Raw genomic sequence first — 25,596 nt, 5'->3', positions numbered from 1 at the left:
CGTAGAGAATGGACTTGAGGATATGGGGGGTAGGGGGAGCTGGGATGAAGTGAGAGAGTACTACTGACATATATATATACACTACCAAATGTAAAATAGATAGCTAGTGGGAAGCAGCCGCATAGCACAGGGAGATCAGCTCGATGCTTTGTGACCACCTAGAGGGGTGGGATGGGGAGGGTGGGAGGGAGATGCAAGAGGGAGGTGATACGGGGATATATGTATATGTATAGCTGATTCATTTTGTTGTACAGCAGAAACTTACACAATATTGTAAAGCAATTATACTCCAATGAAGATATAAAAAAAATATATTTGGACCTCTTATGTGCTAGGGAGAGTGGCAGAGACAAAAAAAAATAAAAGTTCTTATCTCTGCCTTTGGGAAGTTTAAAAGATTATTGAGGAGGCAGAGTGTTTGCAAAGTAGAAGTAATTAGCAGTATTTATAATGAAATACTTTTTGTCATTTGTTATACAAGTAATACATAATTAATTAGAAATATAATGCACATATGGTTTATTTTTCTCTCAGACAAATAGAGAGGTAGGTAGGTAGGTAGATAGATATCAAGAGATCGATCATTCTAGTTCTTTTCTTTTAACAAGCTTCATATCAACCCACTTTTATTTATTCATTTCTTTCATACTAGGCATTTGCAATGTCTTCCAGCTTGGCTGTGTTCAGTAGAGAAACCTAAATAACAGTGGTTCAAACAAGGTAGAAGTTTATTTCTCTCTCATGAAACACAAGGCCAGAGGTAGGCAGCATAGGGATACTCCATGATGCTGCTAGCTACCCAGATTCTTGCCATTTTACTGCCCTGGCATGTCCTTGCCCTCTGGTCCAATATAGCTGCTGGAATTCCAGAATCACATCTGAATTCCAGGCAGTGGGACTGAGGATATGGAGGAGGAAGATGTGCTTCTCTGTCACTGACCAAAATTTAGTCCTGTGGCCATGCCATAGTTAGCTTCAAGGAGGGCTGAGAAATGTGTTTTTTGTTTGTTTGTTTTTTAAAGCTGGGTGGCAATAGGCCCGGCTAAAGGTCAGTTTTCTTTTTTTTTTTTTTTGCAGTACGCGGGCCTCTCACTGTTGTGGCCTCTCCCGTTGCGGAGCACAGGCTCCGGACGCGCAGGCTCAGCGGCCATGGCTCACGGGCCTATCCTCTCCACAGCATGTGGGATCTTCCCGGACTGGGGCATGAAGCCGTGTCTCCTGCATCGGCAGGTGGACTCTCAACCACTGCGCCACCAGGGAAGCCCTAAAGGTCAGTTTTTATAATAAAAAAGAAGGGTAGAAGGGATTTGGGAGGCAGCTGGTAGTCTCTGCCACAGATTGTTACCATGTGTTGCTATTACCAACAATGCAAAAATGAACATTCCTGAACACATTCAATCACATTGGTTCATGCCAGTAAGTGAAATGTGTTGTGAGTTACAGGGACAGAAAGTTCTAGAGGAAAGGCTTGGAGAAGGGTGAGACCATGGCGTGCTGGGTGGCAGGAGTGGCCATTGTCATGGAGGTAGATGTGAGCTTGGTCCTGATGGCTGGGTGAACTGAAGATGGGAGAACTAGGGGCATATCTGGGCCAGGGGAAAAGCATGCATTAATTCATTCGGTCTGTCATACAACCACTGTTTATTGAACACTTATTATGTGCCAGTTACTGGTCATACAGAGATGGGACCAGCATAGCCCCTGCCCTCATTGGAACTCACAAATAATTTATGCCACTTTGATCAGCAGAATGGATGCCTTTGGGATAGGCAGTGAAGCGACCTAGGCTGGATAAGAAGGCTCAGGCCAACTAAAGAGAACTTGGAGGTCTATTTAAAGGCATTAATCCTGATTTTTAGCCAGTGGGGAGACACTGAAATTTTCGATCAGAGGAATGATCTGATCGAAGTTGTATTTGAGGAAAACGTGACACACACAGGTTAACCGGAGGAGCGCAAGAAGACTTGAAGCTAGTGCTGTTACTGAGCTTTCCCTGTGTGATGATGAGGGCCTGAGCTAGGGAGCTGGCCTGGAGGGGTGGGGAGTACAGTGCAGTGCAGTGGCTCAGGGCATGCTTTCTGGAGATACGTAGTCCTAGCTTTGGATCCTACCTCTGTCTCCTAGGAGTGGGCTGGGCATGGTCCCTGTCTTAGCTCAGCCTTCCATAACAAACTATCATAGAATGGGTGGATTAGACAACAGAAATCTATTTTCTGACAGTTTTGGAGGCTGTGAAATACAAGAACAAGGTGCTGGCTGATTCGGTTCCTGGTGAGAGCTCTCTTCTTGGCCTGTAGATGGGTGGATGCCTTCGTGTTGTGTCCTCACATCATGGAGAGAGAGAGAGCTCTGGTGTCTCTTCCTCTTCTTCCCAGGGCACTAGCCCTTTGGATGAAGGCTCCATCCATATGACCTCATGTAACCTTTATCACCTCCTCCCAGGCCCTATTTCCAACTACAGTCACATTGAGGGTCAGGGCTTCAACATGTGAATTTAGGGGGACATAAATGTTCAGTCCATAAGAATCCCCATAGCTGTCTGAACCACAATTTCTCATTAGCAAAATGGGGGAAATTCCATCAGCCCCTTTATAGGGTTGTCATGAGGATTAAGTGAGGTGAGGTTTCTACTTAGCATGGTGTCTGGTACAAGGGAAGTATGCAAAACTGGAAACTAGAAGGGACAGGTGGGCCAGGCATTTCAATGGAAAAATTTTCAGACTTGGGGAAAGGATACAAAAGACAAGGGAGAGTCCGGGCACAGAGCTGACACTGAGGACCTTAGCCAGGGTGATGGGGAGAATGATGTCAGTTGACAGCGATAGGAGAGTCTGGGAAGAGGCAGTTTTGGGGAAGAGATTGATGAATTTGATTTCGGGTCTGTCGCTTTTGTTGAGATGGCTGGATATGCTAGTGGAAATTTCCAGCAGACAGTTGCGGTTTATTTACAAGAGAGGATATATGGCTGCTGACGACAGCTCCTGGGAGACATGAAATTGGTGAGAGTCTGAAATTCAAGAGGAAAGAAACAGAGAATGAAAATGAACCTGCACAGACCCAGTAAACTGGAGGCCCCGGCCTATGCAGGAGGAATTTGGTTTTGTAAACTTTTCTGGTGGAACAAATGAATAGTCTGAGGCAAACTTCAAACTGGGGGCTGAGTTCTCCCAGATCATTTCCTCAGTTCTCCACTTTACTTTGCAGATTGTAGACACAAGGAGGTGGTTCAGGGATCAAAGCCCTACAAACCTGCAAAAAGAAATTTACATCGTAAGCGTATGCCTTGGGGTTGTGGATTTCATATGAAGAGAGAAGTAACTTTCTCAGTAACAGGGCAAAGTAGCTGGGAAATTTCTGAGCTAGGATATTGCCTCTAAACACTGCAGAGTCTCTGGCAGTCTGAAAAGTCCTTAGCACTTCAGGATCCAATTAAAAGGGAATTATTTTCCCATTCCACAGCTAAGGAAATGGATCAACAAAGAGGCTGAATGGCTGTTTTAAAACCTGACAGATGTAACACGGCAGACAAGGGAATGGGATTTGGAAGGTTCCCCCTTTCTGAGATACTGAGTTATTTTCTTCTTAGTGTGGTCTGTCAGTTCTCCCAGCCATGAGTCAGTTGAGATCAACCTTTGATAGACTTAATGCCAGTAAATAATAAGCCCACCTTTGTCCAGTTGCAGGCAATGGAAAAGAGCAAGTACATAGAATTCATTGCACTTACTGTTGGCTTTTCATTTTCCATCTTTCATCCTCTACCCACACAATCCTTCACACTCCTCCAAATAAAAGTAAAATACTATTTTCCTCACTTTAATTTGCACCTGCTTAACTTTGTTCTGCTGAAATAGTTCTTGCTAACATCTCTGATGTCTTTTAATCACCAGGTCCATTTGGACCTTTTTTTAAGTCCTTTTCTGGATTTTTCTGCTGTTTGCCACTACTTCATCAAGATCTCTGTGCTGTTGGTTTCCATGAAACCTCACTCTTCTGTTTGTCATGACACCTCACAGACTATCCCTTCTTGGTTTTATTCAGTTGATGCCGTACTGCTTACCAGTTAAATCCTGGCATCCTTTTCATCCTAAGCAAACAATTTTTCTCATTCTGCACACTCTCCCACCTGGTTGATCCAGTCCATTCTCGTTATATCAATTGTCATCGATATGCCAGTGACTCCTGAATCTCATCTCTGGCCCAGATTCTTCTCCCAAGCTTCAGACTTACATATCCAACTGGACAGCTTTATTCAGATGTCTTCTAAGCACCTAAAGATCAAAATATCTGAAACCAAGAGAGTCTTTTCTCCTCAAATTCTTTCTCCTTCTACCGCCTTCTCATCTATGAAATTTGAAGTCTCAGAACCAATGACAATCCCTTTCTCCATCAGCACTCTTGGTACCTACAAAGTAGTTAATTATTCACTAGCTAGTGCCGTTGTTACTTATAATTCTCAAGGCTGGCATTTGGGGAAGATAAATATAGCATGATTTAGAAGAAGGGGAAAGTGACAAAAGTTGAGTATAGGAATCTCCAATATATAGATGGTGTGGTTAAACTATGATCATTTCCAAGTTCCATCTTCAGGGTAGACTTGTTTACCCCCACACAATCCATACATTCTGTTGAGATTCAACATTTTTTTTTGGTGGAGAATGAGTTATAAATATGAGCAACTGAAAAAACATTGAATTTTGTATCAGAAAGTGCATGCCTTCTGCGCATTTCCAGATGAACATGTGGAAATCCAGGGGAGAAAATGTCTTGCCCAAGGATGTAGAGCTAGCTTGCAGTAGACTTGCAGGTATTTTGATTTTCTCTTCTGTACTGTTTCTTCTCCACTACAAGACTTCTGTTTGCAGTGCATGCTGCTCAGTACCAGCAATGACTCAGGAAACACTCATAGCTTATTCCCTAGTAGCTTTACTGGTGAATTCCATTCAGTCCTCTGGACTCTTCACACTGATTATCAACGTGGGGTTGGACATAACCAGATCTGGCCAAACAGCACACGTATCATTACCTTTCCTTCATCTATGTTAGGTATTACCAATCAGTTCAGTGCTATATTCCTAATGAGCTCAGGACACCCCCAAAGTCCTTAACATGAGGCTTTAGGCAGTCAGTGTCAATCAGTTGGTGTTTGTAAGAGAATTGAAACCCATTTTTCATCCCTTCAGGAATTGCTGTAGCTCCCATTTCTTTTGTTTCTGGGATCAATGCAGTGGGCATTGATGCTCTGAGGAACTTCATCAGCTTTTTGACTGGCATCTTGTCCCCCATCATATATCTTTAGACTATTATTGATGAGGCAGTCCATTGTTCTAATAGCACCTGTCTTTCCTGTGCTGCGTGTATAATCACCTGTGAGATGCTGTGCTGGAGAGGTACTTCCTACCCATTGTGGATTTTTCCATTAATCCAGCTCTGCTGAGGCCTGTGCTGGGTTCTGGATTTCTTCTTTGTGAGAGTTTGGCAGACCAGAGTATTTCCCACTTATAGTTGGAACAATTCAGGCACTAAGAAAGGAGAGGTAGAGGTATAAGACAGAAAGTCAATAATGGAATTTGAGCCCCTGGACTTCTGAAGCTTCAATAGCAACATGGCGTACCTCCCTAACACTTATCACTCAGTATTTCCTAAAATACTTCTCAGATTTAATATATAGTTCTTTCTTTCTTCAAGTTAATTTTTTTGAATGTATAAGAAAGATGATATTTCTGAATTGATAGTGTCTCTGAGATTCAAAAACAGTGTGCCAGATGGCTGGAGCAGCAGGAAACGTATCCCGTCAGGAGTGGAGAGGTAATTGTGAAGGAATGGAGAAAAGGTGGGAGGGATTGTAAAATGATAATGAGGGAATAGAGAGAGGCTAGGTTACTGTAATAATCTTGAAAAGAAATTCCGGTTGGATTTCATGCCATTTAGTTAATTGATCATAGGTATTCATCGTAGGATTTCTTTATTTCCAGCACTGTCCTAGGTATCTTGAAACACGTGAGTGATGTGGCTCCTTTCTTCAGGGAAATGTAAAATCCCACCGGAGAGATAACTGCTTATGAAGGGATTAGAGACAAATGGGAGTTGTCTCCCCATCAGCTTACGTGTTTGGAATTAGTATGTCACCCTTCTGATCTTAGTTCTGGGATGACATCACTTACAGTCTAGGACGGACACCACCTGCTTGGCAGGTCTCTCTCCACTTCGTTTTCATCTTCTTGGTGGTTAGTCACCCAGGATGGTGTTTAATTCCTTCTTTATCCTTAGCTCCTTGCACCATTCCAGGCACATAAAAGAGACTCAGTCATTGTTGACTTGTTATTTGTCTCTGTGCTTTGGCTCTTGTAGTTCTTCCTTCTAATTCAACCATTTGGAAAACTCAGATTCACCCCCTCCTGATTTCACACCTGTATTTTTCTGCTCTCTTCCAATTTTTCACTCTTGCCAGATCGATCTTTCTAAAATGCCACTTTTCTCAAATTGTTGCCTTGCTCAAGGATTTATGGTTGTTCCCTATTGCCCATGTTGTCAACTCTATACTTTTCTGCTTAAGCTTTTAAGACCTCCCCATTATCTCCCTTTATCTCATCTATGCATCCGTATCCATCTTATCCTCAAAACAAGCCTGGGGCTTCATTAAGGTCAATCTGCTTCTTAGTTCCCCTCTATACTTATGTTAAATTCAGCTTCTGAGCGTGAGTCTGCTTCTCTGCTTGCCATGAGCAGCCTTCACTGGGCTCTTCTGTAGTTTACTTATCAGGCTCCACATCACTCAACAAGACTTCTCTCATTCATCAGTCAGTTAATCAGCACACAGTAATGGACTGTCTACCATGGAAATAAAGATCAGGAAGATGTAATTCATGCCCTTAGGAGTCTCACACTAATCCAGTGCTCTAGCCTTGCGCTAAGCATAGTGTTTTGTGCTTTGCTGTTGAATTGAGTGACAGTGGTGGCCCCTCCACTGCACGATCTTGGACAAACTTCCTCATCTTTCTCTGACACGTTCCTTATCTAATGGGAATAACAGTATAAATATAGATATAGTTATATAACTTATTGCCTGGCTCATTGTAAGCACTCATTACTTTAGCTATTATTATTATTATTAGCACAATACACACTAAAAATGTAGTCTCACATTGTCTTATGACAGTTTCATAGGTTTAGCAGTTTTCTCAGTTGGGCTGGAAGCTTTGGGTGGACCAAGTGTTGTTCTTGCTCTGGTAGAGCCAACACGTGCCACGTGCAGGGCCAGGAGATATTTCCTGGAAAGCTTCTTGTTGATGAAGTGTGAGCAGCTCACATGAGGTCTTCCACATCTGCTGCCGTGACCAGTGTAAGAAGGACCCAGTGAAACAGCCTGGGATTGGTCTTCTCAAGAGGCAGGGCAAATAGTACAAGGAGGAGAGTGAGTAGTTACGGAAAAGAGAAAAATATGGGCTTTTACGAGTATCCAAGTTTACATAAAAAGGGTTTTAGAAAGTTGGGGTAAAGATGAAGAAGAGCGTTTGTTGGGTGTGCCTGTGTGCCAGGCCATGGACTTGCTACTTTCATAGGCGCCATCTCATTTGTTCCTCATAACAGCCCAGTGTAGCTGGTATTGTGTCTCTAGTTCATGTTTGGGGAGCCTGAGGTTTAGAGTAGGTACTTGCCTGGCAGAGGTCACCCAGGGAGTAATCGGCAGGATTTTCTGCTCTACTGTAGTATGTGTGATATCTGTGCTGTGTGACAATTTCTAAGGAAGTCTGGCAAAACTCGTACCTCTTACTTTAATTTAATGAGGCACATATGGAGCAGATAATAATGAGCTGTCACCCTCTGTTTTGTTTGTTCGCGCTCTGCCTTGCTTCAGGCCTTATCCTCATAGAATCTCAGCAGTGTGTATGGGTTTGGCCTTGGTGCATATGAAGAGCACAGCAATGCCTCTTGCCTGGGCATCCTTTATGCAGTACAAGGGTGTAAGGGATGATCTGAGAGACGTCAGTAAACACCCTTCTTCCTCGGTCAGGCGCATCACTCTAGGTTATCTGGAATGTCTACATTGCTTATGTCTTCGGGTAAGGCTATTAGAGGCTCCTTTAAAACATAGTCATGTATCTTAGCAAGGGGGACCACATGAAGCACTTATCAGTGATCAGTATCCTGGCTCAGTGCGTGAGCATGTTGCAAGGGCCTGGATCGAATGGGAAGAAGGACAGATACTTTTTTATTGCAAAGAGAAAAATGGGAAAACTTGGACACCAAAATGGGAATCCTGGTTAGCCAGGGAGAGTAGGAGGCTGCCACACACACAGAGGTGGGATACAGTTGTGGATGTACAAGTACCCAAGATAAGCTTTAATTTAGCACAGACCTTGACCATTGGAAGGGGAGCAGGAACCACCAGCAGGCTTCCTTGCTTGTTGGCTGTGGGTTGCTGGACATTGCCTCACTTTGTTTTGCTGGTGGATTCTTTTCCTTAGTGCCATTTTTCATGAAAGCTGTGCTGTTCTGCATTTGCATGAGGATAAGAGCATCTTTTAAAATCTGTAACAGTTTGTTGTGTGTGTTTTCTGGAGATGAGGCTCATTAACTGTCACAGTAAAGGGATTCTGGAAGCCTCCCCTGTAGGTCAGAAGGACCTCCCAGGCCCAAGAGCTATTTATGTAGGGGAAGAAAGGTGAGAGCAGTGGGTGCACAGCAATATTCTGTCAGTGATACCTTGTTCCTTCTCCTCCCACACCAGAAATTCACCCTCCATCACGATTTGGGATAATTAAACAAACAGCGCAAGCATTAGGTTAAATCAAACTAGGCAACTTTGATTTCCAATCTCTTAAAACCTGTGTTGGAGCAGAGGGAGAAGAGAACATAAAAGCAGTCCTTTGGAAACTTCCAATTGCAAAGCTGTTTACCTGGGGCATGATAGCATGTACAATTATCAGGCTTGTTTGACTCCCAATTATTCTTGTGACATAGACACAGATTATGGGGTGGGAGTGCAGGGAATAAAACCTAACATGTTATGTCCTACGTAACCTTACAGCCAATTGCTGGAGAATCTGACCTTGTTAAGACTTGGAGCTGAACAAAACTAAATTATTGCATAAAAGTCCTTTGTACCACAGTTAAGCAGTATGTAAATCTTTCCCATCCCTTCTTCTAGAGATGGAGACAGAATGAGCATAAAACTGCCCTTTTCAAATCTTGGCCATCGTTTAAAATGTGTACATCCACATTTTAAACCCTTAGTGCTAAGGGTTTTTTCTATGAGAATATGTAGGCCCCAGAGAGGATGAAGGCAGTTCTGTTGAGATGTGTGAAGAAGGTCAGAAGTCAGAACACAGTTATTCCAGAAATCTAAGTGGATTAAAAATGGGCAGCAAAAGAATACTGTCAAAGGATGCAGTCTTCACTGTGAAAAACACTTTTTAGCATGTAGGTATTTACTGTGCATTTCACTTAGATTGGCATGCAGTTCATGGTTAGTGGAGGTTCTTTGTTTCATGCATTGTTTAATTTGCATAAATAATCTCATGGTTTCATAAAAGTGAGATAAGACCCAATTCAGTTTGTTTGGCAATCCTTAAAGAGGAAATTCTTGGGAAAGCTGATTCACCTTTGATGCAGAATTAGAAAGCAACAGGCATGGGGCAAAGCATAGGTTATCCTTACCAAGAAAGGAATCAGAAAGAAAGGAAAACCTTTGTTATGGCTGACCCTGTTACATTTCTAAGTCATAGGACCATTCTGTGATTGCCGGCATGAGAAGCATTTCATAAAATCTCTTAAAATTTTGTTACACTTCCTTTATACAATACCAGTGAAGTTTCTCTTTGTTTATGTTCACAATTACTAGAAGTTGTTTGGAGATCTATCTATAGACTTTCCCAAGTGAAAAAGTATTAGGTTGTGGGCTAGGTTTCTTTTTTTGGTGTGTGTGTGTGTGTTTGGTTTATATATATTTTTGTATATATATGTGTGTATGGGGGTATTTACATATATATATATATTTGTGTCTATATGTATATGCATATATAAAATGTTGTGGCTGGACTGGCCCTTTGGTTATTATTATGATGGCAAAAACCCTCAGGGAACTTTGAGGAACAAGGTTTATTACAGTTCCCAGCAGGTACGTGGCCTACCTGAGAGCTACATAGGGAGGATGTGGGTGGTGAGAGAGAGAGAGAGAGGGGAGGGGGGGGAGAGAGAGAGAGAGTGAGGGAGAGGGAGAGGGAGAGAGGGAGAGAGAGAGGGAGAGAGAGAGAGGGAGAGAGAGAGAGAGGGAGAGGGAGAGAGAGAGTGGGAGAGAGGGAGAGAGAGAGGGGGAGAGAGAGAGAGGGAGAGAGAGAGGGGGAGAGGGAGAGAGAGAGAAAGGGAGAGGGAGAGGGAGAGGGGGAGAGAGAGGGAAAGGGGGAGAGAGAGGGAGAGGGGGGAGAGAGGGAGAGAGAGGGAGAGGGAGAGAGAGAGAAAGGGAGAGGGAGAGGGAGAGGGGGAGAGAGAGGGAAAGGGGGAGAGAGAGGGAGAGGGGGGAGAGAGGGAGAGAGAGGGAGAGGGAGAGAGAGAGAGAGTGAGGGAGAGGGAGAGGGAGAGAGGGAGAGAGAGAGAGAGGGAGAGGGAGAGGGGGAGAGGGAGAGAGAGAGAAAGGGAGAGGGAGAGGGAGAGGGGGAGAGAGAGGGAAAGGGGGAGAGAGAGGGAGAGGGGGGAGAGAGGGAGAGAGAGAGGGAGAGAGAGAGAGAGGGAGAGGGAGAGGGGGAGAGGGAGAGAGAGAGAGCAAGGGAGAGAGAGAGAGGGAGAGGGGGAGAGAGAGGGAGAGGGGGAGAGAGAGGGAGAGGGGGAGAGAGAGAGTGAGGGAGAGAGAGAGGGAGAGGGAGAGAGGGAGAGAGAGAGGGAGAGGGAGAGAGAGAGAGAGGGAGAGAGAGAGGGAGGGAGAGAGAGAGGGAGAGAGAGAGAGGGAGAAAGAGAGAGAGAGAGAGAGTGAGGGAGAGGGAGAGAGAGAGGGAGAGAGAGAGGGAGAGAACCCAAGGCGCTGCCTTTTTTAGGGTTTGAGAGTGCTAGGGTTTCGTGGGTTCACTCTTTTTTGGCTAATTTAAAGCATCAGAGCAGGAATGACGGCGTGGGACGGGAGACGAGTCACTCAAGTGGTTAGTTATCCAGGTTACCCAGGGCTTTCTGAAAGAGGGACCTTCATGGGTGGGGGTGGCCTAGTTCCTTGTCTGCTTGTTTTGCTGGTAGCTGTGTCATACATCTGTCAACATGTTTATTCAAGATGGATGTCTTTTGAAATGGATGCCTCAGCAATCAAAAGCTTAACGCCAGGCACTTACACTACAGAAGAGCACTGGAAATGGTAAATATGTAGGTTAATATAGCATCTATCTACCTATCTAATTTTTTGTCTTTTAATCTCTTAATATGTTTAATACTATAAGATTGTTTAAATCAATAATTATAACACTATATTGTTGGGTTTATAACATATATAGACGTAATATATCTGACAGTAATAGCACAAAGTATGGGGGAAGAAATGAAGCATTATTGAAATGAAGTTGATATATTTTACCAGAGTTAAGTCAGTATTAACTTGAGGTAGATTGTGATAAGTTAGAGATGCACATTGTAAACCCTAGAGCAACTACTAAGAAAATAACTTAAAAAATTGCTAAAAAATCAACAGAAGAATTATAATGGTATCCTAACAAATAGTTAACTCAGAGGAAGGCAGTACATGAAGAACATAGGAACAAACAGAATCACTTGGGAGGTTATTAAGATGCAGGTTCCTGAACTCCATCCCAGAGATACTGATCCCATTTATGGGACCCTGTTATCTACACTTTAAACACAAGAGTTTGGGAATCACTGCTACAGACTTCAGAGCTATACTGAAAATAAATAAATCCAACTATATCAACACTTGCATGGAAATTTTAAAATACGAAGTCTAAAAGCAAATCCATCCCATTAGATGGAGAAACAAGTCTGCCTGTAACAGTAATTCCAGCAAATGTGAATGGAGTAACTAACACTCCAATCGGAAGGTAAACACTGTTAGATTTGATAGAATAGCAAGATCCAACTCTATGCTGTCTTCAAGAAACATAGTTTAGATTCAAAGACACAAATAGGTTAAAAGTAGAAATATGGGAAAAGATGTTATCATGCAAACAGTAACCGTAAGAGAGCTGGAGGGGCTGTATTTGTATCAAAAGCTATCTTGGTGATTCTGACGTGCAGTCAGAAGTGAGAACCATTCGTTTCACCCACAGTGAAAAGAAGACCTATGACCATATAGTGGTGGAGGAATAAGGCTCGTGCAAGGAGGAGGGAGAAGGCAAGGACAGTGGGCAGTTGCCATAGGCCCAGAGTCTCCTCTTAGTTTTGGGGCCTGTGTTTGGTTTGTGGTGAAGATGTGGGTGGGTTAATTTGGTTTACCATGCTTCATTTCAACAATGGCACACTTGAAGCTAATTTTTTGCCATAAAAATAATTAAAGCATTTGCACAGTTAATTGCACAGTTAACTAAGCATTTGCCTAGTTAATTTCATCTGTGTCCATTTCAAATCTAAGACCTCAGTAACTGGATGGGGCTTTGTTCAAAACTCTTGAAAGTATGAAAACTTCCACGGTTTGGGTCTTTATAATACTTTTTTCACAGTGTATTGTCTGTAGCGGTAATTCCTGAACTTTTATGTTGAAATGTAGATAACAGGGTCCCACAAATGGGATCAGTATCTCAGGGATAGAGGTCAGGAACCTGCATCTTAACCTACCAAGGTGATTCTGATACAGGAGTTTGTTGGACTCCACTTTGAGAAGTGGACTTTCATCCTTGGCCTTTTTTTCTGTGTATGATACGGTAGTCTTCTTACATATTGAGGAAACTCTTCTTTATAATGATGACTCTGCTCTGAAATGCAATGACCTAAAATTGTCTGAAGGAAAGGCATGCAAAAGCTAATTTAAATGTCAGCAGATTAACAAAATCTTCAGCATACTTAAATATTGGAAATGTTATCAAACAGAAATGAATGTTGTACAACAAAATACAGATCAGTTACTTGAGGAGCTGCCAGAACTATTTTCAGAGGTAAAAGTTGGATCACGCTGTTCAGTGCCAAATTCAGTTTCCTCAGCTTGTGGGGAAATCTGTGTCTCACCAGCCTCCGTGGTATTGTAGTAAGAACGAGGCCTCTGGACCAACCTAAGCTTGAATCCCCGATCAGTTTTTTATGAGAATGTTCCCTTGCACAGGGTCTTACTTGGGCTTTTTGAGTTTTGTGTTCTGTGTGTCTCATGTATAAAAGATGGATAAGAGTACAGCCACGAAGCGTCATAGAGGGGATTAAATAAGAAAGTGCACATAAAGCACGAGGTGCAAGAATGTTCTTGGGAAACATTCGTTCCCTTTTGTACATATCCATAAATACCCACATATGGAACTAAACTTGTAGTTGATAATGAGAAGGACATATTCTAATAGTCCAGAGTTTATCAGTAGATGGTAAAATGGTCCTGGCAGTATAAAGATGCAATTCAGGATGCTGACATCCTTTATCTGTTTCTCAGGGGAACAGGTTTCCTCCCTCAATAGTCAGAAAGGAGGACAGTACCCGGTCCTCCTGGCCTGTTTGGGGTGGGCGTGGTGAGGGACGTGCCTGTCTATCTCAGGGGGTCTTCAGTCCTGTGACCTGATCCTGTCACCTCTTTTGCAGCCCTAACCTGGGCTAATCACAGGTCTATGTCCCTCCTGCCCTCAAAACCTCTGACCTTCAAGATGCTAGCAGATTTTAAGAAAGACTGTTAATTACCATGTTCAAGTACACAGGAGAATTGACAAAAGGTAATGAATCATGAGGCTGACATTTTAAATATGGGAATAGTAGACATTTTAATAAATTTTCTCTCAGTAATATAATTTTTGGACCACCCTACTTCTGAAAAGATTCAAGCAGCATAAGAAAATGCAATAAACTGAAAATGTAATTACTTAGGTGTCCACTCTGAGACCAGTGTTTAGATTTCATTTAAACTTTTTTGGTGGTGGGGGGGGGAAGGTTTGATAAGGATGTTTAGAGTAGAAGTTTCTTTACCTTTTAATAAATTCAGACGTCAAGGCAAAACCGAGCATTTTCTTTGCTGAAGAAAGCAAACAAACTAACGTGGCTGTGATTCTCAGGCAGCTCCAGGGGGACAGGAAGAAGAGGAAAGGTGATTCATAAGATCAGACAGACTAACGGAGGGTTCCATTAATTCATTTTGGTTCTCACAACGCATTTTTTGTTTGTGTCAAAACTGGCATAAAATATGAATTTGTTACTGATTATTATTTATTGCAAATTCAAAATTCTGAGGTCTTTTCATTGTAAAGAAAAAAGCAATCACAAATATGGCTCTTTTATTAGCAACAGGCTAGGCAATATTTGCTAACTTGTAAGTCTAAAGATTCAGTTCTGCAGTGTAGCCCAATTGTTTTCTGCATGGAAGATTACAGAAGAAAACAGGTTCCAGACCATCTTTTCTCCCTTTCATTTATTACCTGATTCTGAGGCAAACAATTTTAGAAAGAGTCCTTGTTGGAATAAGGAATAGAACCAAGCAAGTCATACTTTATGTTGTGTCATGTATTTATTACATGATTATTGCATAATTTTATGAATGGGGGAGGATCAGGAATGTATGTGTATAAATCTGTCTGTGTTTTGGGTCAACACACATTTCTGTGATAAAAAGTTCTGATTTCTTGTAATAAGTATCTTTCCAGTGTGATTTCAGTTGATTTATGTGGAAATCATAAATCCACTGTGATTTATGAGGAAATTACTGTTAAACTAGCTTAAAGTTATAAGAAGACTCTGTACAGAGATATCATGCTTGAGTCTCCTGCCTGAACTAGTAAGGAGAGATTGATAAGAATATCTTTTTTTTCTTTTTCTATAAATTTATTTATATTTATTTTTTGGCTGTGTTGGATCTTCATTGCTGTGCGCGGGCTTCCTCTAGTTGCGGCGAGTGGGGGCTACTCTTCGTTAGGGTGCGTGGGCTTCTCATTGCGGTGGCTTCTCTTGTTGCGGAGCACAGGCTCTAGGTGTGCCGGCTTCAGTAGCTGTGGCACGTGGGCTCAGTAGTTGTGGCTCGCGGGCTGTAGACCGCAGGCTCAGTAGTTGTGGTGCATGGGCTGTGTTGCTCCCCGGCATGTGGGATCTTCCCGGACCAGGGCTCGAACCTGTGTCCCCTGCTTTGACAGGCGGATTTTTAATCACTGCGCCACCAGGGAAGTCCACCTTCCTGTTTTAACAGAAAAGTCATAGAGTAAAATTAAAGCTGAACAGATCTTGTAGCCTGTAGTTACTTTTTTTTTAAAAACAACTCTGATGGCTTACTAGTCAAAAGACCTTTTCACATTCAGACAGCAACAATTGGATCAGGAAAACACTGGGTAGACTGGGAAAAACTAAGAGAAACAGTGATGGAGAAAACACAGCTATGAGCATCTTGAAAATAAAAGCAGCATCTTGAAAAATAAGTGGAGCTATTTCACTTTGCTCTTTTGAAGGGGTAAAGTTTCCAGATACTTACTTTAGATATAAGAACGCATATACATTTTAAATGTAAAGAAAAGAAATGCCGAATTTCATTTCAAGAAATTATGTGTTGACTCCCATCGCATCCCCAGTATAGAGAATCTTGTATTTCTTTCCTAAAAAAGGGAGCAGGTAGGGAGAGAGGGCATAGCTTTCATAGCTCTTTCCTCTAAGAAACTTGAAGCTGCCTCCCTTGCTATTTTTTAGTGTTTTACTCATGTTAAGTATACTTAGATGAATTTGAAGATACTGAATCATAGATAATAGGCACAGTTACAAAGCTGCTGGAAATGTATGAAATTGCCAGTTTGAGCTTCAGTAAGGCACCAGGTCAGAAGCAAGTTCCCACTGCTCCATTCTCTGAGGCAAGTAGTTGCATACAGCCCTGCGTGAACTGCAAAGGGTTGTGTAAACTGTGTTTTTCCCTAGATTCATAACTGTGACGTCAACACCAAGAACTGGGCTAAAATGTTTTCTTCTCTGTACTCAGAATGAAGACAAAACCCCATTGGCTTCTATCCAGGTTTAGAAAAATATATTTGTCAATTTTTGTAATAAAATTAATATCATGGATGACTAACCTTAAAATTAAGGTCAAGGATATTTACTTTGTTCCCCTGCACCAAAATCACTTCATATACCATTTCCACAAAGAACTACCTCTCCAGAGTAGGGACATCACTTAAGCAATTGCAAGGAAGCCTTTAAAAACTGAGCTGTTCTAATGGGATATTTAGAAGGGTAATATTCTTAAGAAAGACCTACTTGTTTGTTTTCAAAGAATGGGGAATTAGGAACCCCTTTTGAATACTTTTCTTCCCTCCCTCCCTCCCTCCTTTCCTTTCTTTCTTGCTTCCTTCCACTCTTCCTTCCCATTTAATTGTGATTTTTTGTAAAAGGCAAAATGATGTCATTACAGGTATCAGAGAACTTTCCCATAAACAAAAAATTTTCTAGTTGCTACTTTGAGTCCTTAATGCAGGCTAATATTTAAATTAGGAAAGTAAAGGTAAAGAGCAGAGGCATTTTCTATACTCAGCAACTGAGGAACTCTAAGCATTTAAAATATATTTTGATCATATTTATTAAGGATCAGAAGGCCGTTGAGAGCTAGTTTTTAAAAACCCTCTCAGATCTAAAATAACCACCAAAGACCTTTTCATTTTGAAAGAATAAACAGGATTATGAGACTAGGTAACTTTTTCCTTGAGGAGCTATAAATGCAAGTCATTAGTAAAGTTCATTCGCTCCATTGAAATTCATTTCTTATAAGGTCTGCCGGATAATTATTCTTTCTAAACACAACAACAAAAACTGAACAGATGTTTAGGTAGATAACAAGTTTGATGGATAAGATATAATGAATCTGTTCTTTTCATTGTTTTTAATAAAAAAGATATATCTGATGGTAAGATTTCTTCAAGGTTCTTAATAGAATATGTTCCCTAGATTAAAGAAGAAGAAAAAAAGGTGGTATAGAACTTGATGTGATACTAGGATAATGAAAAATGTATCACTTAACAAGGTCTGCATTATTCAGAGTTATGCCCATGCAACTGTGTGCTCTAATCCCCAGCCAATACGTTGCTTGGTAACCAGTTACCTGCACACCGGCTCCATAGCTATAAGAGACAGTGCATGTATGGTTATTGGTCATATTTAGTACTGAAGAAAAAGATAAAAATCCAACAAATATTAATATTTTATACAACAGTATATCTTTTACCTTATTATTGCACTCACTGTTTAGCCAAAGATTTTTATTTTAAACAGAAGAGTCACTGCTTCCCATCACACTGTCACCTCCTGAGTAGCATGAGAAAGGACTTAAATTCCTTTCAGAGCATCTGTAATCAACTCTGTTTGTTGCAGGCAACAGATGCTACCATTAGGAGGGATTTTGCATTTAGGTGAGAGGAAAGTCTGAATGGAGAATTTCAGTTTATAAAAGATTCCAGCCCTGGAGGCAGAATCATTCTAGAATCAGTTTGACCGTAAGGATTTGTCTACATGAATGCTTGATTAACACAGCCCTAGAAATATCAGTCATTGTGATTAGGCTGTGGCGTAGCTGGATTCTTCCTGATTATTCCCCTCTCAAGTTACAGTTCAGAACAGTTCTACCATTGATTGTGTGGCAATGACTCGGTAGGGAAGCCCTGAGAGGCAAGCTTTGGGACCAACGCATGAAGCTCATGTATTTTTTTCCCATTAGAAGGTTGATTGCACACTATGCATTTGAGTCTCAGGGCCACTAGGAAGGATGTCCCAAGGGCCTTAAAGTCATTTGCTCTAACTTCTGGCAGGATCACAACAATTTATTTAAGAGTTGGAAGGTACCTTTAGGGATCATTTAGTTCTTTGATTCTCAGCCCTGCCCGCACATTAGAATCACCTGGAGAGCTTTTAAAACATACTGATGCCTGGGCCCATCCCCAGAACGTTCCTATGCTAGGTCTGTGGTAGGATTCAGGCTGAAAGAGTGAAGAGCTGGACCAAGGCCAGGTATGTTGTACTAATTGATGGCCCTTCACTTAAAGGGAAACATCAGAAGTGAAGAACACCTGTTCCCTTTCTACTGGTTCCCATCCTTTTGTCCTCTTGTTAGCCTTAACCACTTGGGTAACCAAGGCCCCAGCACTGAGGCTCTCCTCTTTGGTATAGCTGGGGCTCTTGGTAGGGTCCTTCATGTGCCACTGTGCCTCTAGAGAAAGTCACTTGCTTGTGGACAGAGCCACCACAAGCTGCAGAGATAAGCCAAGGGGAAAACATACGTGGCATTTTGTGCAGGCCTAGCAGTTCAAAGCCAACTGCATAACTGTTAAAACCAGCCCCATGGATCGTCTGAGTTGCTACACACCACCCAACAGCCCCATATCACAGGCTCCACCCAAGGCCCCAAGTCATAGGCTCTACCTTTAATTGCCAACATGTCTTATTTCTCAAAGTTTCTGGTTCACGCACCACTTGTTGTCGGGGGTGGGGGTGGGGTTGAGGTTATCTCCTCCAACTGTGAGCCTCCCTGCTCTGTGGAAACGCAGAATTGAAACTGTGCTTCCGTATGCTTTCGAGGGCGGCTTGCCCTTGAGGGAGATGGAAGAGGAAGAGGCTACACGTCTCGTTTCTCTACCAAATTCACCCTCAGACAAGTAGCTATAGTTTGAGGCGGGTGGAAGTAAGAGGACAGAGGGAGGCCAAGAGTTTTATTTTAATTGATGTCCTTTCATTTAAAAAGTTTTTTTTTGTTGGATTATAGTTGATTTACAGTGTTGTGTTAGTTTCAGGTGTGCAGCAAAGTGCATCAGTTATACATATATGTATATCCACTCTTAAGATTCTTTTTCCATATAGGCCATTTCCTTTCCTGTTTAAAGAAACATCAGGAGTGGGAAGGAGCCATCCCCTTCCTGCTACTTGTCGATGCCTGTCCTGTTCCCAGTATCCATCAGTATCGCTGGGTTTTCTCTTACTCCACCTCCTAAGTATCTGTCCGCCCTTCCACTCTGTTTCCACCGCTACTGCCCAAGTCAGGCCTTTGTTTTCTCTTTTACTAAGATTTACATTCCCTCCATTGCTGGAATTCTGGCCTTTGTGCCCTGCCCCTCTTCTTCTCCCTCCTTGCCCCCAGCATACATACAAGCGAAACTGAAAAAAATCGGTCTTCCAGATCATCAGAGTAGTTATTTTATTGTACACATCTGATGATGTCACTCCCATGCTCAGTATCCCTCAGCAGCATTCCACTGCCTGAAAGATACTTTCTCAGCTCCTGTGTCTGGTGTACAAGATCCCTCACAATTTGATAGGTAGTCAAGCTTGTGGACTCTGGAGAAAGAATGCCTGGTTTCAAAGCCATTGACTAGCTATAAGTCCTTGAACTAGTAATTTAACCTCTATGCCTCACTTTACTCATCTGGGAAATTAGGATAATAATAGTACCTATCTCAGAGGGAGACTGTTTTGCAATAATAAATAATAATCCATGTGAAACACCTATCACTGTGCTTAGCACATAAGAAGTGCTCCAAATTAATCATTATTATTTTTCTTCTGCTTGCTTATCTAGCCCCATGTGTCCCATGGATTCCCCCCTACACTAGAAGGTCCAGGCTTAGCTACTTGCTCTTCTCTGACCCTGCCACTTCTTTGTGTTTCACCCATGTTGGTCCTTCTGTTGGCATGCCCTTGCCCATCTCGCTTGCCTGGCAACGTCATCGTCATCCTTCAGTTCTCAGTTGAAGTGCTTTGTCCTCCGTAAAGAGACTTAAGTACTCCTTCTCTCGGGCTCCCACCTCCCAGGACAGGTACTGCTAGCAAAGCAAATACCTGCATTCTCCTAAGACTGTGCAGCTCCTGGGGGTGGGGACTGGCGTTGCCTGCCTTTATTTCCTAGTGCTCAACCCAGCAGCAGGCATATATGGAAACTGCTCAGAATGTTTGTTGAATACGTAAACATGCGAACGAGAAGGCTCTTTTCTAGGGGAAATAATTTCAAGTTTTGAAAGCTCTGCATTGCTGCATTTTATGGAGAAGCAACATATTTTCTGATGCAATTCAGTGGAAACGTTAAATGAAAAAGAATCTTAGAATACAGATAATTGCTATTTTCACTTCAAACTACTTTTTAAAGTCTAAATTCAGAACTAATAGATATTTTTTTAAACCTGTACCAATATATTGTGGGTGTGGGAAGGGAGGGGAGAACAATTCACATCTAACCTTTTAGCTACCTTCTTTGTTGAAATAACTTTTCTAAAACTAATGATACAGCTGATGAAATCTCTTTTAAATGAGTTGCAATGCATTAATATTACTGCCCTAAGTTGGCTAGTCTCAAGGCAAACAGTTCTTGTCTACTGATCATTTAGAGCTTTTTTTTCCACTTTTTAAAAGGTCAATTGGTTTATTTCCATGTATTTGGCAACAGTTTATAAAGCAACATTTTTAGAGCTGTCACTGTATTAATTTTTCATGGTTTCAGTAATTGTGAATTTTATATTTCCTTGGGAAGCAATTAATACATTTAGGGACCTGTCCTGGGTTTCATAAACACTTCCAATTAAAATGTATTGACTTGGTAGTGGTTTCTCCTTGGTATTCGTTCACAGAGACCAACAAGCAATTCATGTGGCTTTGTCTAACCTGAATGTGAGCTAAGGTGAGATAACTGAAGATATTACTTCTTTCTCCCTTAGAAGTTAATTAGTTCTATAGGTGTTATTAGCCTGTAAGCGCCTGGAGGGCAAAGATAATGTCTTTATTCATTATTGTATCTCACCCAGGGTCTAGCTGAGGCCCTGCATATATTAAGGGTAACAATTGGCACCCCCAGCAGGGAATTTGCATAAATGAAGACACTTTCCCAGTGGCCAGTGTGGAGCCCAGAAGGAGAATCGGCAAAGGTCAGGGCAGGAGCTTAGTGAGTTCCTGGGAAGCAGAACAGACTGCAACCTCACAGAGGCACCTGGGATTAAGTGGGAGAATGGGGGCACAGCAGAGGAGCGCTTCCTAGAAAGACCAGGAAGGAAAAGGGGGATCCAGTCAGGAGACTTCCGGATGTGGTACAATTCCTTGAATACATTTCAGGTCAGAATCACTTGGAGGATTTGAGTGAATAGATAGATGTTTGCAGAAATGGGAAAGATTCCAAAGTCTGGGCATTTGAGTTCCGGTGAGGAGTATTTTTGATGCTTTCTCACTGTAGGGTACGCGTTGTGGTGTGTGTGTGGGGTGTGGCAACTTATCAAAAATTAGGCCACTATTGGAGCAAAGGATTTCTCTCAGAGGCTAATTCTTATGTATAAGGATCAATAGATCCTTATTAGCACATCCCTAAGGCTGAGTCAAATCCCGTGGAAATATAAATAAAATATAAACTATGGTATGCTCATCAGTAGTTTGCAGTCTAATTAGATGTGTAAAAAAGATCATGTAAGCATTGGAACAGTATACGATAAATGAGGAAATAGGTAAGTTGTTCAGTGCATTCAAAAGAGAAAGTCATTCTGGGCTGGATTTATGAAGAGGTGAGACATAATCTGAGCCTTGAGGGCATTTACACAAGCAGAGAAGAGATGTCACATATGTGACCTGAGGGTGCAAACTCATGGGTTTTGAGTGAAAGCTTTTGGATGGTGTAGAAGATTCCTGTTGTGTGAGGAGTTGAGGCAGGGCAAGTTGGAGTGTACTTAAGACTTATTACAGTCTGGCCTTGAATGTCAGGTGAAGGCATTTGAGCTTCACCTGTTAGGCAGTGGTGGTTTTTCACCGGGGCCTGGCATGATCAGAGTCGTCCTTTAGAAGATTACTTTAGCAAAGTAATCCAGGCTGGGTTGAAAGAGATGACTCTGAAGGCAATGAGTCCAGTTTGGGGGTGTCAATTTCCTAAAACCCTGGAACACTGTATCATCTCCATTTATCTAAATATAATCTGGCCACTTTCAGGTCATTCTCAGCACAATGACGTATAAAAAATAAAAAGAACTAAATTTTTACTACATTCTCTTGATCATATTCCATAATACATATAAAAATCTTTGAAATTCTCTTCACTCATTTAAAGGATGAATTTTTTTTAAAGATAAAATCACGACTCTCATACAGATATAAAATGAACATGTGTTAAAGATTTTATTTAACTCATTAAAGAGGGAACCTGTAAGATGTTACAACCAGTTCAAAGGAGAATCCAAAGAATGGATACATTTATAGATTAGGAATATTGAAATAAATGTACAAATGGAGGTGAGACTGGATTTTTCCATGATAGGAAAGAGGAGTCAGTTGAAGGTCTATCAGGTAGAATTTACATGTCTGTAGACAAGAACTGTTTGGAATAGCTAGCAGTTATCTACATTTTAGAGTTGTAAACTAGCTTAATGGCAATGAAAAGCTAAAATCAGATAATCTAGAAGGGTGTACTGTAGACAATGCAGAATTTTCCATTGAAGCACAAAGTCTTTTTCCAAAAATTCCAAAGACTTACGTCCTTCTCTTTTTACCAAACTTTATTTCAAAATGCCACCATTTTCACCCCCCCTCACACTGGTCTACTTATGTTACCTCTGGATCAATTCTCTTTTTCCAAGAGCAGTTCCAGACCCTTTCCTTCTAGTGTAAATTAACTAATTCTTTCTTGCTTCTCTCAATTTTCCTTTGTTCACTACTAGATCATCTCACAAAGACAGAGGGTTCTCCTTCTCCTTAGAAGGAAGTTTATGAAAACATGTAGTTCATATTTTCTCCATCACATCCACATAGTCAAATTTTTATGCCATTGTTTTGGACCAAAAATGTTTTGAGGTTGTGGTCCTGATTGCCACTTTCCCCTTAAAGAAAGAAAGAAAGCTGGTAAGAAAAATCTTAGATTTTCTTTTCTTATTCTACTATAAATCTCCTGCTAAGGGATCTTATGGCCCAACCTTGTTTCAGAGCTGAAGCATCTGAGCACAGTTAGGGTGAATGCCTTCTTTAGTTAGAGGCAGAGATAAGACTGGATGTCGGGTTCCTTGGTCTAAGAGTCAGTTTTACAATGATTTACTGAGTGCCTACTATGTGCCAGGTCTTCTTGGAACTTATGTTCAATGTGGAGGAGACAGGCAATAAATAATATAAACAAGTAAATTATGCAGTGTATCATATATACATTATATTGTATTATACAGAATGGGAAAAAAGCTATGAAGAAAAATAAAGCAAGGGATTTAAAATAGGGAGGGTGATATTTGCACAGTGACTTGAAGAAAGTGAGGGAGTGAGCCATAAGAATATATGGGGGAGAACATTCCAGGCAGAGGGATCAGGAAGTCCAGAGGCCCTGAGGTGGGAGTATGCCTGGTGTTCTTGAGGACCAGCAGGAGTCCATTGTGGCTGGAACGATGAGCAGTGCAGAAGGAGGTGAGAGCAGGTAAGTGTGGGGAACAGGTGCAGATCATATAGAATCTTGTAGGCCATTATAGGGTTTTCTGATTGAGGTGGGAAACCACTGGGAGGTTTTTTTGTTTTGTTTTGTTTTTTTGCGGTACGTGGGCCTCTCACCACCGTGGCCTCTCCCGTTGCGGAGCACGGGCTCCGGACACACAGGCTCAGCGGCCATGGCTCACGGGCCCAGCCGCTCCGCGGCATGTGGGATCTTCCCGGACCGGGGCACGAACCCATGTCCCCTGCATCAGCAGGCAGACTCTCAACCACCGCGTCACCAGGGAAGCCCCACACTGGGAGGTTTTGAGTGACATTATCTGTTTTATATTTTAAGAGGATTATCCTGGCTGTTATGTTGAAAATAAACTGTAAGGGCACAAAGGACGAAGAGGAATCACTGTGGCCAGCAGGGAGGTCACTGCACTAATCCAGGAGAGGAATGACAGCAGTCTGGAGCCAGGGCAGAGCAGTGAAGGTAGAGAGGCAGTAAAGTAATGATGGAGTCAGTGTTGACCTTGGGTCAGTTTACTTCAATTATCAAAACAATTTGGGGTATTTAGTAGTTTTCTAGGCATCTTGTTAGGGACTGGGATCCAGTTATGTAAGATCCAGTTCCTACCTCCGAGGAACCCAATCTTATAAAAGTGACAACTATAAAAAAATAGTAAAAACATTAGAACGCATTGTGGCAAGTGTAATAATAGAAATATGTTCAAGGTACAGAATGAGACCCCAAAAAGGAATGATAAGCAGGGAGGGCTTCTTCCAGGAGCTATATTCTGCAAAAGGAACAAGAGCTTCCCAGGATGCCCTTCCCAGGTGGAGGGAGGCCCTTCAGGTAGAGGGAACGGCAAGATCTGAGGGGTACTGCAAGCTGTTAAGCTGTTCACTTCTATTCTTGGCCGTGCAATAGATGCAAAGTGTTGCAGCAAGACTCCCCAGCCCCTACTCCTGTGCTCCAGGAACAGCCCAGAGGCCCTTGTGGTTTAACGTCTGTCTTGGGGGAAGAGTACCAGGCAGCGAGAATAGCCAAGTGTAAAGACCCTAACATACAAACTTGCTTTGTGTGTTAAGGAGCATCAGGAGGCTGGGGGCTAGCCTGGGGAGCATAGGAAACAGACAGCTGAATGCCTGAGTCCCTGGGAAGGCATTCAGGGCCATCAAGGAGTTCATCTGGAGTTTTTCCCAAGGGAGGGAGAGCAAACTTTCATTTTTTGAATTGAAAAGGAAAGTGGCTAAAAGGGGTGGGGTGGCCTCTTAGAATTCTAGAGAGAGATAGAGATTTGGATATTTTCTGAAGTATAAGATATGAAGGTGTTATGTGGTAGGAAAGGGGCACACGGATGCTTGGATGTGGTCCGTCAGTAAGCCCTGGCAAGTGAGCGGTGATGCAGTTTCTCCCTGGCCAGTGCTGCCGTGCGCGTAGAGCTGCACTGCGAGAGGTTGCAGAGGGCTATGGCCAGTAGGAGGAGTCTGGAGTCAGGCTGATGGGTCAAATCCCAGCCCCGCCATTCACCCTGGACTAGTTGCTTAACCTCTGTGCCTCGGCTTCCACATCTACCAGATGGGGCTGGTAAGGTTAGCACCTGCCTCATGTGGTTGCTTTGAGGAGTATGTAAGTGGATGTTGAAAATCGCTTACAACAGTGGCTAGCACACAGTGAGTGCCGTGTAAGTACGCGCCATTATTATTCCTACCCTCTGGGATCAGCAGTGCCTGGGGCCTGCAGACAGCCGTGACAGAGGTATTCACAGTACGGCAGCCCTGTGGACTGGGACAAGGCCTCTTCCTGTGGGAGCCCTGAGGTCCTTACAGAGCTCAGCAGAGGGAGGGGCCTGAGGCTAGGACTCGAATGCCTGGGATTGGATTTCTCATCAACCCTGGCAAAGAAAGGCTGAGCCAGTTTTAATTTTATCTAGAAAAATAAAGAAATGTAATGTTTCTTAAGTGTATCATGAAGCAAATTCTTAGTGGTTACGTGTGCTTAGGGAGCTATAAGCAGCTGTAAATTGCTGAAAGGTAGATCCTGAGGTGGGGGTAGGTGGCAAGCAATGGTTGAAAAGGTAGGTGGGGATCAAGTCAAGATGACCTCAGATGCCCTTC

The 25,596-nt window shown here is 42.4% G+C and overlaps 1 long non-coding RNA gene across 2 annotated transcripts in view; it reads left to right on the top strand.

Annotated features, from left to right (window-relative positions):
• Positions 1-920: 920 nt before the first annotated feature.
• LOC307193981 overlaps positions 921-25,596 on the top strand; it is a 267,667-nt gene continuing 242,991 nt past the window's right edge. For both annotated transcript variants that reach the window (XR_013830468.1, XR_013830469.1), the window contains exon 1: positions 921-1,270. This is a non-coding gene — a long non-coding RNA (uncharacterized lncRNA). The remainder of the gene's footprint in view (positions 1,271-25,596) is intronic.

Source organism: Stenella coeruleoalba (genome assembly GCF_951394435.1).
Source record: "Stenella coeruleoalba genome assembly, chromosome: 11".
Taxonomy (NCBI): Eukaryota; Metazoa; Chordata; class Mammalia; order Artiodactyla; family Delphinidae; genus Stenella; species Stenella coeruleoalba.
Note: the sequence above shows the minus strand (reverse complement) of the source record. Positions and strands in the feature narration are given on the sequence as shown.